Here is a 15,080-nt window from a genome sequence, read left to right as displayed (position 1 = left end):
CGGTCTCAAAAAAAATGTCTATGCTGCCCGACCTGAAAGAAACCAGCTCCATTCAGTCAAACAGCTCTATTGCTCAGAGGTGGTATTGCTGCCTAATACACAAGGCCAACAAGGCCAATTTCATGATGATTTGATCACCTCAAAAAAAACCTAAAATCAGAGCCACAAGGGTGGTGGACTTAAACCTCCTCGACGGCTATTAATATAGGTGCTGGAGGGGATAGAGATTCACCCAAAGAAGACTCCTTGTGGAACAAAACAAAATCCATGTGAGTGAGGCAGAGCACTGCCGCTGGCCTTGTTCAAGAGAAAGAAATCCATGGGAATGGAGAATAAGAGATACCCAGGGATTACCTCAGTGTCACTGCTCGACAGAGGCACAGCAAAATAATGGGTATAGTTCCCCATATACTAGGGGGTGGCGTAAGCCAATAACGATGGGCTAGGCTTGTAAATGCCCTTGGGCAGATAGCCTAGTATGAACCTATGAACCTATGAACCTATGAACCTATGTGAAATGAACATCAGGAAAGTACTGAACAAAACAGCATGGAGAAAGTTCTGCAACCTTAACAAAGGTGAGAAAAAAACACTGTTAGAGCTAGGTAGAGATAAGTCTCGAGTTATGAAGGTTGACAAGGGAGGGCTTTTGTTGTTACTGATACCAACAGCTATAACCAGAGGATATAGAAATGTTGAGTGATACTAACTATTAGGAATCTTTAACTTTAGAAGAGATTAAGGCATCATATAACAACTGGTACACAGCCTTGACTGCACTTTATGATGATGGTTTGTTAATAGATAAGTTGTTTGCCTATCTACAAACACCTTCCCCACACTTGCCTAATTTGTTTGGAATCCTAAGCCACATAAAAATAGAGAATACCTTCATTACAGGCCAGTGGTTGCAAGCAGTGGGTCCCTGACCAAAGCTACTGTCATCTACCTGGACTTTTTGTTACAACCTCTGGCTGAAAAAAAAAAACATTTCACACATAAAAGACTAATGATTTTTTTAAGAAAAATAAAAAATGTTATAATTGATCCTGATGGCATCTTATTAACAACAGATGTTGAATCATATACTGTACTTCCACGTAATTATTGTATTGAAATAGTGATTGATTTGTACAGGAAAAAAAAAACAATGGCACACCAGCACAATATGAAAGATCAGGTAAACTTTTAGATATAGTGCTTAGCTACATTTTTTTATGTTTAATGGAAATTGCTATAAACAAAAGACTAGTATACCCATGGGGGCAGCTGTGGCCCCTAGCCTAGCCAACATAGTTCTAAGCAAGCAGGAGGAGCAACATATCACAGTGTATCTGCGCCTTATTGATGACATCTTTATTGTGTGGAAAGGTGATAGTGCTAAATTAAAAGATTTTTATCAACTATCTAAATCATGCCACTAGCTTCCTGCATTTCACCTCTTCCTACAACTTCACCTTGGCAGTTTTCTTAGATATGCAGATTACTAAAGACTAGGACCAAGGTAAAATGGACACAGAGCTTTACAGAAAACCTAGCAGAGTAAACCTACTGCTACATGATAAGAGTCTCCATCCCACCAGGGCAAAATATAATGTTAAGTCCCAGGGCTACAGGGTTGGCCAGGATCACCATGAAAATGGAACCCTTCCTTAAGAACCTAAATGATCTTAAAAATGATATTTTGCTGAGGGGATATGAAAGCAATATGTTAAGAAGCATTCTGGAACCTATAATTGAAATAAAAAGTACAAATTCACCTGCACTTAACAGTCCTTATGGGAGGGCTTTAAAGAAATATGTGGACAACAAATATAAAGACAATTTTATCTTGACTTTTACTGTTGACTATCACAGCATCATTAATATCAGAGAGAACTGGGCCATAATTACTGAAAGTTCTTATCTAACGGACATCCTTGGAGAAGCTCCTTCTTTTGTGTATAGGAAAACCAGAAACATTGGGTATTGGGTTGAAGGTAGGCCCAGTCCATTGGATACATGCACCAATAAGTGTGGCGTCAACTGTGTTTTTTGTCAGTACATACAGGAGGGAGACATGTTTTTCAGCCCTTATTTAAAAAATGATTAAAACCAATGTAGGAGGTGACTGTAATTCAATGCCCGTAGTTTACATGGCAAGCTGCAATGTCTGTGAAGCATTTTATGTGGGGAAATGCTCAACAGACTTAAAAGAAGGATTCCCAGCCATCGTTCCAAAATCAGAGCTAAGTGCAAGAATAATGCACTAGCACAGCACCTGCAGCTACACAAAAGACACACTGACTTTAAATTTCAAATTATTGATCATGTGGACCTTTTGGAACATTTGTGTGTTTCAATAAAGGATATTCCATTTTAACTCTGTGGACTACCTACTTTTTTCTTATTTTGTAGTATACATTTTAAACTTTTGATTTTTATTAGTGAACTAAGTGCATAACATATTTCAAGGAGTGAACTTCACACCCACCAAACTTCAAAGTTTCTGCGTGATTTCTGCTTATCATCCACAAGTACTCCTATTTAAATGTTATGGGCTGTTCAACATGACCTGACTGGAATGATGGATTGTGGTTAATCAAATCAGCTCTGGGGTAGCCCAGACGATCCAAGGTAGCAATATTTGACAGACCTAACAGCCGTAGTAAAGTCTGCATGAAATGAAATGTGTACCTCCCAGATTACAATTTTCTTAAATTATACATCATTTTCAATACATTGCTGTCTGGATCCTTATCTCATCTTTAACCGACACTTACAAAAGGTTAACAGAATTAACCTCTTTCACTTGTACTGTCTTAAATTCAGTTCTCTTATCTTCTTAACCCTGATGCAAGGCTCTCTAGCTGTAGTATAACCTTTGTTTTATTTATGCAGCCTCCATGATCAATGTCATTCCACTGCAACTTCTAAAAGAGGGCCTGCACTTGTATGGTCCTGACAGCACTGCATAACCCTTTCCAAGGTTAAAATGGCTGCCACTCAAGGAGTATGCTGAACTGTGTCATTCTCATCCTGTATTCATTCCGTTGTCTGTAGTACAGCCAATTGGATGCTATCTTATTCTCCTCTAAATGAATCTTTTTGACATGATCTAATGACAAGAATATTGAAACCAACTCCACTGAGGCACAGCATTGAACACTGCATTTGTCGAAAGCCTGCTTCTTCAAATTTAAACTCATCGAATTTCATAGTTGGCTAGCAGCTTAGATGTCACTATAGCCTGTTGAAGGAAAACAAAATGTTTCTGCAGATCAGAAGTACTCTGAACTGACACCAACTAACCATTATTAACAACAGTAGAGAAATCTACATACAGTATCCACCAGAAGTGTAAAATTAAAACACCTACTAGAATGTGCATCTATAACAGACACAAAAGGCAATACAAAACTACTAGTGCAGTAAACACATACCATAAATGTCATCAACTAAAAACCTAGACTATCCATAGCAATTTTCTCACCTCTCTCTAAAATACTGGAAAATGCACCCATGCCAAACTCCTCAACTACCTGCCTAAAAACCAAATTCTGTCACCCACTCAGCATGGTTACAGACTAGGACACAGCACCACTACTGCCCCCCTCTCCTTCTTTGATACAGTTAACCAGGCATGGAATTCTGGCAAAATAATCCCTTTTCTTTTCCTCAACCTCTCCAAAGCTTTTGATACCATCCTCCTCTCTAAACTATTCACGCTCCACATTTCCCCACCTACCCTACAATGGTTCAATAGCTCTCTCTCCAATAGGCAGAAATCCACCAAATGGCAACAGTCTTACTGTCCCTTCCTTGGTACTTCCACAGGGGTACCCCAAGGCTTCATACTTGGTCCTCTCTCATTTAGCATCTTTATTAACAACTTTCACTCCATTCTCCCACAATGCTCAGTAATCCAGTATGCTGATGACTCTACAATAATATGCACAGCAAATTCCAGCTCTGAACTCCAGCAAATCACCCAGAATGCCCTCACCTCTAATGAATCTTGGATGCTTAACAGTCATCTTGCCCTAAAATCTGAAAAAAACTAAATTAGTAATTTTTACACCTGAGAAAACCATTCCCCTTGACGAAAAATGCTTCACTATACAAGCCCAAGACAATATCTCTATAGATGTTGTCCCACACCCTAAATGACTAGGCATTATTATAGATGAAAACATTACTTTGACCTACACATAAACAGTAACATTAAAAAACACACCAAAAGCTTGGTATGCTCTACAGGCACTAACACTTTCTTAGGCTCTCTACTAGACAAACCCTTGCAACTGCCATTTTATTACCCTCTCTCCTTTATGGTGCCCCTATCCTCACTAATATCCAATATTCTACAAAATCCAAACTTGGTGTGTTACAACAGAATAGCCAAATTTGCCACCGAGGCCAAATTCTCGTTCCCCCACTGTAACTCATTGAAACAATTAGGCTGGCTGGAACTCCTCCACCATCTCTCATTCACTCAACTAACTACAGCACACAAAATAATCTACAGACTGTCTTGCTCTCTCAACTCTACTTGCTAAATACCAACTCTGCAGGCAACTAAGATCTGAAAATGATCTACTTCTAAAAGTGAAAAAGCCCACCTTACCTGCTGGTCAACTCCTCTACTCCTTTACCATCGCCAGACTATGGAACTCACTTCCACCTTCTATAAGAAACACAGATAGCACCATCACCTTCAAACAAATACTGAAAAATCATCTCAACTCTTCCTGGCTATGTACCTGTTCTATAACCTAACCTCTTACTTCTCCTTAAATGATAAATAAACCCCAATGCTTTTTTCTACTACTGACTGATGATATTTTCTCCATATTTGCTATTTTTTCATTACTTGTGTGAAGATAGGTGAAGGCTGCCAGCCTAGCTAAATAGAATTTTGTAGATAATTCTGTCATTTGTAAATATTAATGTAATCCACGGGCTTGTTCTCTTAAATGTGAAAATACTGTATTGGATGTTGAACTGAAAAAATGTAACAACAGTACACTCTGCTGTAAGAAAGCTGTTTGTTAGAATTTTTTAAGCTAACACCTGGAACGTATAGGAAAAAGTTTTGTGAGTATAGACGCAAGGCAGATGAAAGTGTGTGTGAATATGTTGCTGAACTGAGCACTTATTTTCATAGGTGGGTGAGTGGATGTCAGGTCAACACTTTTGAAGGGCTGGCAGACCTTTTGGTGAGGGAACAAGCCCTTAGCACTTTGCCTGAGGACATGAGGATCTGGTTAGCTGATGGACAATGAGCTACTTCAGATGAGTTAGGGAAGAAGGGAAAGCTATACCTAGCAAGCAGGGCATCACTTCACAGGAAAGGGACCCCAAGTTACTGCTCATGGATCTAAAGGAACCCATAGAATCTGTCAGTAGCAGGGGAAGCCACTAGTCCAGGTACACATCCAGGACCTAGGGTTAAATGTTTTGAATGCAACCAGTGGGGCCATGTGGCATACAGATGTCCACGGAGGCAATGTGGGGAACAAAAGGTGAGAGAGCCACTAAGTAGGAAAGACAAAATGCCAATAGTAGGTTGTCTTGAGGCAACATGGGTACTGAACAACCATCCTGCATATGTCCTTATAGGTAAGGATTTGGATGAGGCAGTACCATGTGTTAATGCAGTTACATGCAGTCAGGCTTCGAGACAAGCATGTGGGTCTGATAGCTTGGGGGAGACCCAGAGAGATTGCATACTTGCACCCAGGACTGGTGAGGTGGTTACTTCAGGGAGGGTGCTACACTGTAGCAGTGAGACTGAAGGTGAGCCACAGCTGCTTGTAGGTACTGATGTTCCTTTGGTGAGAGTGACTACAAAGGTAGAGGTGAGTAGTAGTACTCAGGCTGACAGTGAGGCACCACTGTCAGACGATGCCAGACTTCCTGTGGAAGGGGAGCTGGGAAGGGTTACAAAGAGAGAGTTGAGACAGGCTCAGCTCTCAGACCATACATTGCAAGGCCTGAGGCAGGTAGATAGGGAGGCACCTGATTTTCAAGGGAAGGGGGAATCTGTATACTGGGATAAAGGGTTACTGTATAGAGAGTGGACCCCTGAGGGAGGGCCAGAAGGTGAGAGGAGGGTACAGCAGTTGGTAGTGCCTAGAGCATACCTTCTGGCACATCTAGCTATAGCCCATGATATTCCCTTTGCAGGTCATATGGGCATAAATGTACAAAGAGATGTATTATGCAGAACTTTTATTGGCCCGAAATTTCCAGAGATGTAACAGGGTGCTGCAGAACCTGTGAGCAGTGCCAAAAGGTAGGCAAGGCAGGAGACAAGGTGAGAGCTCCTTTAATGCCTTTGCCTGTGACTGTAGAGCCATTTCAGAGGGTAGATATGGATATTGTGGGGCCTCTGAGTACCCCAAGTTCCACAAGGAAAAAGTATATCCTAGTGGTAGTAGATTATGCTACAAGATACCCTAAAGCAGTAGCTATGTCCTCCATTGAGGCAGAAAATGTGGCAAATGTTTTGTTAGAGATTTTCAGCAGAATAGGTTTCCCAAAAGAAATACTGACTGACAGAGGTGCCAATTTCATGTCAGACCTGCTGGCTTGTCTGTGGAAGTACTGCGGGGTGAAGCACCTGAAGGACCACCCCCTACCATCCCTAGACTAATGGTCTGGTTGAGAGGTTAAACTCTACAATCAAGTCCATACTACGGGCATTTGCAGACCAGTTTAAGAGGGACAAATATTTGCCCCATCTGTTGTTTGCTTACAGTGAGGTTTCGCAGGAATCCATGGGTTTTTCACCCTTTGAGTTGCTGTATGGGCATTGGGTGAGGGGACATCTAGATTTAATTCGAGATGCTTGGGAAGGTGAGTGTGAATCTCACAAGGAGTCTGTTATGGCATATGTCCTATACCTCAGGACAAGGCTCATGGAACTCATGGGGTTGGCCCAGGAGAACCTTGCAGAACTCCAACAACAGAAAAAGGTATGGTATGTCATTAATGCTCGAGCTAGAGAGTATGCTGTAGGGCAGCAGGTAATGGTCCTCATTCCTGTCAGACACAACAAGCTGCAAGCAGCTTGGGAGGGACCCTACAAGTTGGTAAGAAAGGTACGTGATGTTAAATACATGGTGGAACTGCAAGGCAGGAGGCAGGAGCACAAGTTGTACCATGTTAACATGATGAAACCTTACCATGATAGGGAGGCCCTTTTGCTGAGTATTTGCAGTGGACTGCAGGAGGAGTCTAAGGGAGATCTGGTGACTGATCTCCTCAGTGACGCTTGGACTGACACTTCAGTGGAAGGGGTAGCAATGTCCCAGCAGCTATCTCCTACCCAGGTTTGAGAAATCAGCGGAGTGTTACAGGAGTTTGGGGACATGTTCACTAGGAAACCATGGTGCTCCCACCTGTTGCAGCACCAGGTGGATACAGGACCCCAGAGGTTTATTAGACAGAGCCCTTATAGAGTGCCTGAGAGTCAAACAGACTCTGAGGGAGGAGATACAGGAGATGTTGGAACTAGGGGTAATTCACGAGTCCAACAGTCCCTGGGCCTCCCCAGTGATGCTGGTGCCAAAGAAGGATGACAGCACCAGGTTCTGTGTGGACTACAGGAAATTAAATAGTCACACAGAGTCAGATGCTTACCCCATGCCTAGGACAGATGAGGCACTAAAGCAGCTGGGTATCATACCGCCATTGATCTTAGCAATGGTTACTGGCAGGTGGCCTTGACTCCCATTGCTAGAGAGAGGTCAGCCTTTGTGACTCCTTTTGGCTTGTATGAGTTCACAAATATGCCCTTTGGGATGAAAAATGCCCCAGAGACTTTCCAGAGGCTGGTAGATCATATCTTAGCAGGATCAGGATGGTTTGTCCTTGCTTACCTAGATGATATTGCTATATACAGCCATTCCTGGCAAGAGCACCTTCAACATGTTAGGGAGGTGCTGGACAGATTACAGAGGGCAGGGTTGACCATTAAGCCAGACAAATGCCAGGTGGGTATGGCAAAGGTCTCCTACCTGGGATATAGAATGGGGAGTGGTAAGATCAGGCCAGAATCTGCCAAAGTAGAAGCTATTCAGGCATGGCCTGCACCTGTTACCAAAAAGCTGGTGAGGGCATTCTTAGGAACAGCAGGGTACTACAGAAAGTTCATCCCCAGTTATAGTACCATAGCTGCTCCCCTCACAGACCTGACGAGGAAAAACAGGCCAGATAAGGTAGTGTGGACCACAGCATGTGAGTAGGCATTCCAGAAGCTTAAATAAACTTTGGGAGGACCCCCTGTGTTAGCCAGTGCAGATTACAGCAAAGAATTTGTTGAGCAGGTGGATGCTTCAAACCATGGGGTGGGGGCTGTACTTAGCCAGATTTCTTTCAGAGGGAGAAGAGCACCCAGTAGTTTACCTCAGTTGTAGGCTTCAACCCAGGAAGGAATGCTATGCAGCTGTAGAAAAGGAATGTCTAGCCATAGTGTGGGCACTGCAGAAACTTCAGCCTTATATGTATGGAAGAAAATTCACTGTAGTGACAGATCACAATCCCCTAACATGGTTAAACAGGGCCAGGCAGAAAAATGTCAAGTTGCTAAGATGCAGACTAGGGTTCCAACATATGATATGTCAGTGCAGCACCGCAGTGGGATTAGCAATGCCAATGTAGGTGGGGTCTCAAGACGGGGAATGGACTAAGGCATACTCAGACCTAACCCTCTCAAGCAACGTTTCTCAAGGTCACTTAAAAAACTATCTTGAGTTCTCCAGGGGGAAGATGTGTGAAGATAAGTGAAGGCTGCCAGCCTATCTAGATATAATTTTGTAGATAATTCTGTCATTTGTAAATATTAATGTAAGCCACAGGCTTGTTCTCTTAAATGTGAAAAGACTGTATTGGATGTTGAACTGAAAAAAGTGTAACAACAGTGCACTCTGCTGTAAGAAAGCTAATAAGTCAAGCATGTCATGATTGTCTTTGATCTCAGGGCTCAGAGCTGAGATGTCTGGCTGAAAGAATTCTGGCTATTGTTTTGAGACCAGACTTAATTGCTAGAATATGCATATATACTTTCTTTTATTGCTCTGGCTTCCAGACCAGCTGCAAGATCAAAAGGGCTACTAACCTCTGAATTCTGTTAGCCTGGGAACCAGAAAGGGATTATGTAATCTGAAATTAATCAGTGGTACTATGCTATCAATTTAAGGATAGAAAGAATGAGGGCATTTGAGCATTTGTCTTGAGAACATCCAACCCACCAGCACTGCCTATGCTCTATATGTAAGTTTATTTTAGAACTGTGTTTTCTCTTACATATAGCTAAGAAATAGGAAGATTAGATTAGTCTTTTTTTCTGTATTGATGTCAGAACTTTTCTACTGTATTATTTTAAGTATTTTTCTGTGATCTCTGAACTCTTGACTAGCACTGTGTAGTAAGAAGTATTGTCTTGTGTTTTTATTGTTTATTATTAAATATTTCTAAACCTTTCATCTGTGGCTGTTTTGTGAAGAGATAATTTATGCTGTAAGAGTACATTGCATGCATTTAGTGATACTGGCCAAGCCACTCCGATAAGCCTTGACTGTTCAGTTACACTTATTTGGATAATAATATTGCACAGTATAATTGGACACCCCTTCATAAGGGCCTTTTAGTAGCTGATAAATATTAGTGAGTGGTGGCAAGTGGTACTTCCATGTAGTCTGGATAAAAGTGGCACAGCTGGAGAACCTGTGCCAGCCTTCCCCAGGAGTGGCTGTGTGGTTGTATATAACTCTTATCTCAAAGTGTGTGGGTGTCAGCTACTTGGGCAGGGACATGAAGCACTGGTTGGACAGAGAGGTGCTGGAGGTTTTAGCTTGTCCACTAGGCTGAGATCTGGACCCTATAGCTGTGCCAGTGGGGAGTCTTATTGGGGACCTGGAGAGAAAGGGAGAAACCAACCCCAGACTGACTGTGATCTCTGTGTGCTCTTAATGGAAATTGTACTTTACTGTGTGTGTGTATCTATTATCCTTTCCCTATATGGACACCCCTCACTGGTGTTAGTGATGAGAATTGAGGCTCCTTGATTGCTGGGCCAGTGCATGGGCATTACAAATTGTTGATACTGGTGCAATAATGCTGATTAATATACCTCTGTTTATATTTCCCTGATTGAATTCATCTGACAACCACCTAAATTCCTGCTTTTATGTATATATTCTGTATATATTAGTGTGCTCAAACCAACTAAATTCCTGCTTTTATGTATATATTCTGTATATATCACTGTAATCACTATGTGTAACACTGTTTCTACTTCTGTACCAATTAATGTTTAATTTTTCTTTCTGTATCTATGTTCTTGTTGGAGCCTTTCTCCCTGGGCCTCCTGTGAAAATGGGCTCTTTTAGGCCCTTTGGACTTTCTCGATAAACAGATGCAATAAAATAAATATCCACAATGGTGCAAAAGGTGCATGTACAGCATTATAGTTCACCTTCAAAAGCAGAGCAACAGTTTTCAAAAACCATTGTACGTTAAATCCATCTCTATTGTCAAGAACCTGTTATAAACATATCTATATCTTTGAACAAGTTTTTGCACCCTGTAGACATTTGCAAATGGAGCTCATCTACCCTATTTTGTTCTTTAGCAAGCACCTACATGACACAACACAAGGAATGTCAGATATCCTTCTACCTAGAAAACAACATATCCTACGGTGCCAGACGTCTACACTATATTTTGTGTACATGGCAAATATAGGTGAATTAACACAGACACATTCCAAAATCTAATTGGATATAAAGGTAGAAATCTGGCTGTGATTGTGGTCCTGTTTTTTAACTTATGGGGCCATCCTAAAACCAACGTCAGTAATATATGTAAGAAAGTTTTTACTCTCAGATGGAACTGTCACAGATAACTCCTAAAATCCTTATCCCTCATCTCCCTGTAAAAATGACAGTGCAAGTAGTTTCTTGATAGATACCTGAAAAGGTCACCTGCCATATAATGTTGACAATCCCAGAGTTTGTTTTTTCCACCATATATTCTGTCCAAAATTGACTTGATAACCTTCACACTCAGCACAATTAATATCTCTCTGAATGCACTTTATAGCAGCTGTCTCATAGTCACACAGCTCATAATGAACATTAGCAACAAGGTCACAATTAAATAGTAGATGATAAATGCACTGCCACATGTAGTTGTACACGTTTAGTTATTTCCTAGTCATCAAATAGTACACCAATAGAACTGATTTCATAGTACCCTGTATGACATAAATGTATTTACCATATATAACTGCCTACAATACAGTACCATTAGTCAAGAATGTACCATCCATAAGCCGTATGGGTGATATACTCAAGTCTTTGAGATTATTTCTGGTAGAGAACACTAGAAAATGCATGTTTGTTTGGATATCAACCATTTGTTTGTGTAGAAAGCTTTCACATTTCAACTCATAATCCTGAACTGAAATGCTACTTAGTGGTGCATATTGAACTGCATTTGAAAGCATACACTTTTGTCTAACCCTGTTCACTGTTGAAGCATTGCTTTTCTGGTAGGAAGTACTTCTACACTTTCTAAAGATGTATTATCTACTACAACTTCTACTACCAGATGGGAGGGTGTCTAGACAAAGCAGCTTTTGTTTTTAGTTCATTATATGCCCAGTAGCTTTCTAACCCTGTGGATTACATACATGGTGATGTCCTGCTATTTTAATTAGCCTCTATGGAGTATATCTTTACCTCTCTGGATTTTAGCATGTGGTAAAAGACCCCTACCAAGCCAGGTACGACTTGTGCTGCATCATCCATTTCACTGGTATCCATTTTGCCATCTGCATACCACACTTGAACTTTATCACCCATTTATACATAACCATAACATAATACCTGCATCACGTTATAATCTTAAATCTACCATTACTTTGTACACGTGTCCTTCCTCTATACATTTAACAGTCACTTTTGTATGCAATGATATCATACTGCTGACGTACTTTTTAACAGTTGTTAATGGAGATACTACTTGTACTGGTATGTATAATATGCGGCCAGTAAATATGTGTATGCAAACATTATTACACTCAGACATCCGAACTTCTGGCTGACTATGAAATTCGATGAGTTGAAATTCAAAGAAGTTGGCTTTCAACAAATGCACTGTTCAATGTTGTGGTCTTGATGGAGTGAGTTTTGATATTCTGGCCATTTGATCATGTCAAATAGCTCCCCCTAAATAAGTTCTGCACATGTTTCAATCAAGGCCTAGGAGTGGGATTTATCCTCACAGCCCTACCAGGAACTAGCCTTCATTTATCTCACAGATCCTTCTCCTCCCTTGAATTCCTTCTCTGGTATTCCCTCTATCCTAATCATGAACCATCATTTTGTGTAAGAATAATTAAATACAGTGGATGTGAGTGGCTGTGTATGGGGTCCTCCTCCACCACTGTCACCAAAAAATGTTTTAGATATTCTCTTATTTATGTTTTTTTTTCAAGACTATGTGGTCTTCATCTTTTAAATTCAGTATTCTGCCATTTTGTCTAATGACCACAAAACTCCTGTGCTGGAAGCTTTTGCCTAGGCATGTATAAAATGAAGCTTAACTTTCATCTTTTTCATAAAAGTAAAAGGCTAGGGAAGAGTAAAGCAATATCCCTTTTGTTTGCAGGACTCTACTATTTTCCACTGTTTCCTGTGTGGAAATCATAATTATCCATTTTTTGAGGGGGGGGAGTGCTTTACTTCCCCTTGATGTGGCCCAATGTTGTTTTTGTTTTACTAAAGTTAATGTTTTAGTCTCTATTATGGAAACAAAGAGAACAGAACGAGAAGTACTCATTTAATACTTAATGGATATATCAAGAGAAGTTCATTGTTTTTTATAAATGTTATTACCAAGGAAACCATCAAGAAGCCCTACCACATCACTAAGTACTGTTGGGAGACCTCCATTAAATAGATTTTCTCCCTCATATCCCAAGTAAAAATTTGCAATCGCCTATCCAGAATGATTATAAAAGTTTCTAGAGAAGCACTTTGCTTTTATATGTAAGAGCAGCCTAGTCTAGAAATTTAAAATACATCCAGTTAAATACCTGTCATATAATCTGATTTTGTTAGTGGAGTAGTACAGGTTTAGGTCTCCAAAACTGGTGTGCACTTTACTGCTAGTTGTATTTATGTGAAGGAGTTAAAAAGAAGTGCATGATCATTCATTTATTTTATTTATTTATTTGGCATTTGTTAACTGGGTTGGTCTAACCGAGCCAGTAGCTAATTTTCAGTGAAGACCCACGGAAAAAAGCTCCAGAGTTATAGAGAACAAAAATTATATATTATATAATATACAAAAAGTCAGAAAATAAAAGTACTGCTGCTGTCCAAAGGTCCACTTGCAGAAGTAAAACTCCAAATATCCAAAAACAACAAGAGAGGACCACCACGAAGTATAACATGCACAGAATTTATTACAAATATAAAAATAATAAGTGTTTTCACATGCTACCAGGCACGCTTCATCAGATTTCAAAACCCACTGCATTTCAAGATGTATCTATATACCCATCACATCACAAACTAATTAATTAACACATTTAAATAGTCAATAAAGCCATCAATAAACTAGTTAACCCATTGTGACTTTCTAGTTGCTGAATCTTTCAGTTCATACAGTGTCTTCACATCATATTTAAAACTTGTTCACAATCATAAAAAGATAAGAACCCCTTTTTCTATTAATTTATCAAGTTATATTGCTATACTAATTACCTGAGCAATGATAAAAAATCAGTGGTAAGTACATACATAACCATAAGATAAAATAAAATGAAATAAAATAAAATAAAAACCTCACAGTAAACTATGTGAGTGTAATGTTATGTATAAAAACCACATAGTAACATGGTTGAAATACTGCTGTCTGACATACAGCTATCTGCGTGCCGCTAAAGCAGACTTAATACTAGCAAACTGATTCAGACCTGGTTCTACATGTGCTCTTAATCTAAAAATCCAACATAATTCAACTGACTCCAAATGATTCATTCTATCACCACCCCGCTTATTATTAATAACCATTTGTAAAACTCTAAACTTAAAGGCATGATCTGTGTAAACTGCGATATGCTTGGCTAATGCATTGAGTTGATTCATTTTCCTGATATCATATATATGGTTGTACATCCTGTCTTTTAACTTTCTGGATGTCATACCTACATAAAACGCCATGTGTTTCGTGCATGTTGCCAAGTAGATAAGATTCATACTGTTACAAGTCGTATAAAATGTAGGTGTAAATGTATACTCCAGAAAAGGGTGGGTAAAATACTGTCTATCAACAATGTAACTGCACACATTACATCTATTGCAAGGGAAAGTACCTACTCGTGGTAATTCCCTATGTATCCCTTTTTGTTCTGTGTTTGTCCTTTCTACACAAAGCAACCTTTTAAGGTTCTTGCTGTTCCTATATCTGAACCTTGGTGTTTCTCCTACCAAGCTAGAAATAGAGGGGTCTATAGTCATAACATCCCAATTCCTTTTTATAACTTCAACTATTTTCTTATTGTCATTTGTGTATCTAGTTGTAAATGCTACCTTGACACGATCACAACTATCTCTGTAATCGCTAAAAACTTTCCTATGTCCACTAGGGATGGTGTGTTGTCTATGTCCATTGTAACCTAACAAGTTTAAAGCCAACCTCTTCATTGCCCTTGTCATGGTATCAGTATACCCTCTCTCCTGACATGCCATTTCCATATTATCAAATTGTTCATGCATATCAGAGTAATTTTTGCAGATGTTAATGATCCTTGTATACTCGCTTCTTACTATGTTTGGAAATACAAACCGGGGATGCATGCTACTGTAATGTAACAGTGTATTCTTCCAACATGGTTTTCTATAGAGAGAAGTTGAAACCTGTCCTGATCGATCCTTGGAAATTGTAATGTCCAAGAAGTCAATCTTATAATAAGATGACTCCATGGTAAAATTTAAGAAATCAGTGGTTGTTCCTAAATAATTTATAAAACTCCTTAACATATCCATACTATCATTCCAAATAATATACAAAAAGTATATATG

Source organism: Protopterus annectens, chromosome 14.part0 (assembly GCF_019279795.1).
Source record: "Protopterus annectens isolate FY-2018-M chromosome 14.part0, PAN1.0, whole genome shotgun sequence".
NCBI classification, from domain to species: Eukaryota; Metazoa; Chordata; order Ceratodontiformes; family Protopteridae; genus Protopterus; species Protopterus annectens.
This window is presented reverse-complemented; position numbering follows the sequence as displayed.